A 6,000-nucleotide genomic window follows, 5' to 3' on the forward strand; every position below is an offset into this window, starting at 1 on the left:
GGAGTTGCACCACTTTGTCCATGGGCAAGAAAATATAAAACTTATACATATTGGTAACAAATAAAAGTAACTTTTTTTTTGATGCAAATAAAAACCAAACACAAAACTAGGTTTAATATTTTAAATAAGAACCTATTATGTGTAAATCAGGATAATTAATGTCAATGTAATAATTAATGTCAATGTTATAATTAATGGCAATGTAATAATCTATACTCCTGTTTTAAAAGATTTGCATAGAATATACTATTCACATTAAAAAAAAAGAATTCAGTGAGGTCCATAAAAGACTTTTTTAAACACTAAAAACAAAAATCCATAACAACATAATCAAATTACACAGTTTTTTTATACTTTTATTGGTTCGTTTTTATAACAACGGTTTTTTCCTAGGATTATAATTTGACAATACCTTTGCTTCCTTTTTTTTTAAATTTTGTAGTCTTTTCAACTTATGCATTTTTTTTTCCGTTTCATTTTGAGCTTTATTTTGCATCTGCTTTAATTGTGGCTCATATGCTTCCTTTAGAAGTAAGCACTAAAAATTTGTCTGAATTCTTAGCTTTTTTGCACTTTGTAAAAATGGGTCTGAATATGGCAAAATTATCTCTATCTCCTGGATAAGATGAATTTTTAAAAGAGAAATTTGAGGCAAAAGATCTAGTTTTTACAAAATCAGAAGCTAAAGGAGTTGAAACTGTAAAATCAATTTCATGCTGATCAATAGGCTGTTCATTTTTAGAGTCGGACATAATCCTAAATTTGTCTTGAAACTTACTATTAAATGCACCTTTATTACTTTCAGCTTTTAGTTCTATAGCTTTCATACATAGTTCCACTAAACCATCACTGTTATGTTCTGGAATTTCTACTACGGTTATTGGTTCAGCTAAATAGTCACGATCATTTGCTATAGCAAATCTTGGGTTGGTAATTAGATGTTGTTCCAACTCAATATCTGATACTTTTGTGCTGCTGTTGTTTGATTAATCTGCTCAATTGTTGTTTTATTATCAATTGTTTTAATTTGATCAAAGAGATTAGTCACAAACCTGTCTTCAGAATACACATAGTTTGGCAAGTAAGCTTCAGCCAGAATAATCGAAGAATTATATGGAAAGAATCCACATAATTTTTGTCATACTTTTACTCCAGGCTTTGGTTAAAAGTCCTGTAAAATTGGCCTTGTTTATTATAACCCCAGGGTGATTAGACATCATATCCTGGGCTGCCTTATTATATGAAACTTTGAATGGCTTAAATACAAGGTTGAAGCCAATTGCTTGTATGAGCAAGAAATTGTGGTCCAATGTTTTAAAAAAATGTAAGCTCAAACCATAGTTTTGCAATCCTTGTTTAGTCCATCCAGATTCACTTGGACTCCAGTTGGTTGCTTCAGGGGCATCTAGAAATTGAAAACTTTGAAGGGATTTTACTGTCTTCCCGTTTGGAATCACATGAGGTGGTAAGGCTCTTCCTGCTGCATTCACACAAACAATTAAAGTAATCATTTCTAGATTTCCACTTGTTCTCATATGTAAATATTTAGTTCCTTTTGCAGCAACAATTACGAGTACCTTAAATTCTAGCAACAGCCCTGTCTCAGCCATGTTCCATATTATTTCAGGCTGACAGTCTTTAATGACTTCTTTAAGTGTGGTAGAATAATTTGCCACCTTTATTGGATTCATGGATTGATGATAAACTGATGCTGTTGATTCTAGTTGTCAAAGAGTTACTTTTTTGTAATGTCGATTTATAAGTAGTCCCCATCATTTATTAGATGGTTTGCCATTCTTAAAAGAATATCCATATTTTTTTGGCAAGCTTGCCAGCATTTACCATGAACTGTTCTTTTCCAAAACCAATGCCCATTCTAGCTCTGTTGTCTGAAAAATCGAGTAACTTTTTTTCAAGATCAAGTGCCATTAAACTTTTTTTCCTGCTTTTGCACCAATCCCAATTTTTCCATTTATCCTTCTCTGTAAAGTTGCTCGGGGTAATTTCAAAAAATTTAGCAGTAGCTCTAAAAAATTTAGCAGCAGCTCTACCATATGTGGAATATGAAGAGGAAGTAATACTTCCTCTTCATATTCCAAATATTTACCTCGAGTTGGATGAAATTGTTTCTTATTATGAATTTTTTTATTATTATTAGCCATTCTAAAATGAAAAGTTTATATTATAAATTATTAAAATTTTCAATTAAAGATAAATTTTAATATAATTTCATTTATAAGCAATAATCTACATGAAACAATATGATATCTTTCAATTACTTAAACTTTTGTTTATTTTTAAGTTATCATCCTCATATTTTAAAAATATTATATAAATATTTAACTAAATAAATGCATATACTTAAGATTGATAACTTTAAGGACATACATGTAACATAAAGTACTTGGCTGAGTTCGTACCAGTCTCAAAAAAATTCGCATTTATAAACTTAAAGCAAAAACCAAGACAGAAATATTAAATTTAAAATGTGGCTGGAATTTGTTCACTGGCTCGAATTTGGTCACTTTACCCTAACCCTAATGTTCACGCATATGCTAAAATACGTTTGTACATTAAAAAAAAGCCGGCTCTGGCTATATTTTATAACATCGGTAAGGAAGGAGGCTTCAAGACTAAAAAAGCTTGTTACAAATTTCAAATATAAATAAAAGATTTATTAACAACACTATGCATGCTTACTTGATTATTTCCATTGCTTTTATTAACTCGTCGTCTCTGTCTGTTTGTTTGTTTGTTTGTTTGTTTGTCTGTGAGCATCAAATCTTTTTGTCAGCTCAATTTTTGAGTCACTTTATGGTTATAGATTTTCTTCAAATTTTGCATACATACTCTTGCTTGATGACAATACAATATTCTATAATTAGTTTTGTAATAAGTCAATTAATTTAGTTAGTTTTAATTAAGTGTATTTTTTATATAAAAAAAAGAATACAAATTTTGTAAATAAGTATATTAATTGTTTTCATATTTATACGCCCTTTTAGCATATGTGGATAAGGCGTTTACTTCGTAGACAGAAAGTCTGAATGAATGTTTTTTGTTTTTTTACACAAGCATACAGCCGAAGGTTAATAAAATATAACCGTAATATCAGAAAAAGTTAATTGCAAAATTTGCGTTTTAATAACATATAAAAGCATTGCGTTTTAAAAACTCGTTTTTAATTTAACTTGTCTTTCTCTTCATTTTTCCGAAGACAAAATGGGCGAATGGAAAGTAATCTTTAAATAACTTATATAAAGTTTTTCTTGAAATCCACTTTAAAATTTCTCCAAAATAATTTATTTTTTTAATTTTTAATTTGACAAATTTGATAAAAAAAAATTGTTTATGTATAAAAATTTTTTTGCTGATTTAACTTGAAATTACTCGACAGTATATTTTATTTACGTCAATTAAATAGTTAATTTTTCTTTTCACTCTTCATGCTACTTCGAGCCGTTGCGCACTTTTAATTTTAATAATATAAGAGTTTTTTTTTTTTTTTTTTTTTATGTGCATAAAATAGGTAACAGTAGTATTAGTAGCCCCCTTTGAAGACTTGTTTGGGTGAATTTAATAAAAACAAATAAAATATTAATAAACAATAAGTTACTTGTACAATAAACAACAACCTTTTATGAAAAAAATAACAACAACCCTTTTATGATTTTCACATTTTGCTCTTGACTGAAATGATTTTTATTGGAATTTATTCATATTTATAAAATACTTATATTTATATCATTTAATATACAGTTTATATACGAATATAGAGAATAGATCATTTTGTTCTAATTCGGCTCATTGTTTTACAAAATAAAACAGTTTGTTATTGAAAAGGAAAAAAAAGAAGAAAAAACTAAGAAAAAAAAACTAGTCAAGAACAAAATCAAGATCAGATATGACTGGGAATTACCACAATGAATTTGTAATGAATCAAAAAACCTCTTATTTTTATACCGATTTTTTTTATGTTTTAAATTCTTTTGTTGTTGTTGTGATGGTGCTCCAGGAAGACCTATCGGTTTTAATACAGAGCACCACGGAGGTATATTTAAGGTATTTCTAAACAATCAAAAAGGTGACATCTCGAAACTTTCATTTTTTAATTGCTTAAAACCAAAATTTATTATAGAATCCAAATTTGTCATCGAACTGTTTCAAAAAGAAATATTTTTGAAGTTATTTAAATTTATCTTGATGATGGTATAAATTCTTACTCTTATCAACGCCCTTAGCAACGGTGTAATGGAATTATAACACATCTTTCATAGGCTACTTCTGGTTCAATGGCATTCCTAAGGTGTTTAAAAGTATTCCTGATGCACTTGGCATGAATATTAAAAATTTAATTTGAAATCTAACTTTGTAAACCTAAAAGGATATCACTTGGTAAATTAAAAAGCAAATGTAATTTTATTGTTGCTTTACGTAATACAAATGTTGATTCTTTTTGTCAATTCTATTTATATCGAAAGTTAGTATAAAGTGGTATTTAGGAAAAGTTTTAATTATATCTTGAGCAAAATTGTTTTTAATGGCAAAGAAAAAAGTTACTTACAGACAAAAAAAATGTTTTACTCAAAATCAACATACAAAAGCTGGTTAAAAAAAAAAAAGACTATACAATTGCCCAACGATGTGCCATTACAAAATGCAATTAGCTTTGATGCAAATGTAGCAAATAAAAGTCTTGAAAGACATTATATTTTGTTAGATTTTGATGTTTTGGAAAGCATAATAGATATATTTGGTGTAACTTGTCCACAGTGTTTTGATCAAGTGAATATCAAGAACATTATTTCTGAAAAAAAAGGATCGCCAAATAAAATTTCTATCAGTTGTCAGACCTGTGAATGGTGTAAATTTATTTTCATAGAATAGAATATGATGTGAACTTGAGATCTACAATGGCATTTCGAGAAACCGGTCTAGGTCATGAAGCAATGAAAATTTGTTCAATGATTACGAGCTTGACTGAACCAAATAATGATAGTGCATATAATAAAATAAATAAAAAACTAATGGAAGGCTTATTCAAAAATAACTGCTGAAAGTATGGGAGAAGTATCGAGGTACAAAATAATATGAAACTTGTTTATCTGATCATGATTGTGATATAAAACATACAAAATCTGCTGGTTCGATGAAATCTGAAGGTGCAATTCATTTGTTCAACCGTTCTATATCAAAATACAACTTAAAGTATAACAATTACATTGGTGATGGTGATTCTAGTTCATTTAAATGTGTAGTTGAATCAAAGCCATATGGAGATGCATTCAAAATTAAGAAATTAGAATGTGTTGGGCATGTCCAAAAAAGGCTTGGTTCACAATTACGCAAAATGAAGCAAAAATACAAAGTGCGATTATTGTCCGATAAAGACGTCTAACAGAAAAAGCCATCAATTTATTTCAAAACTATTTTGGAATGACCATTTGTCAAAATACTGCAGTTTATTCAATGAAAAAAGCAATTGGTGCTGTTTTATTTCATTTTTCTGAAAATGCACTGGAAGAGCAGCGGCACATGTTTTGTCCAAAAGTAGTTGACAGATGGTGTAAATGGCTATCAAAAATATTACTGGGAATAAAACATACAAATCAAAATTGCCTTTACCTATAGCTACAAGAGATAAACTGAAACCTATTTTTCAGGAATTAAGTCAAGACTCATTGCTAGAAAAAAGCCTCCATGGCCAAACGCAAAATGTTAATGAGTGCTTAAATGGAACTATTTGGGCACGCTGTCCCAAATCTACTTATTGTAGCAGAACGTGGAAGTTTTTTTAAAAAAAATGGATTAAAGATTGACAGTCAAGAAGCTTTAATTCCCCATAAACAATCATCTGATACTTTGAAAAGAATAAGAAAAGTAAGAAGGGGTCTAAGGAAAGGACATATAGACAAAAACAAAGACATTGTTTTTGTCTATATATCCTTTAATAATTCTGGATCTCATTGAATTATTTCTACTTCATTTTATGTTGATAAA

The sequence above is a fragment of the Hydra vulgaris genome, chromosome 11, assembly GCF_038396675.1.
Source record: "Hydra vulgaris chromosome 11, alternate assembly HydraT2T_AEP".
Classification (NCBI taxonomy): Eukaryota; Metazoa; Cnidaria; class Hydrozoa; order Anthoathecata; family Hydridae; genus Hydra; species Hydra vulgaris.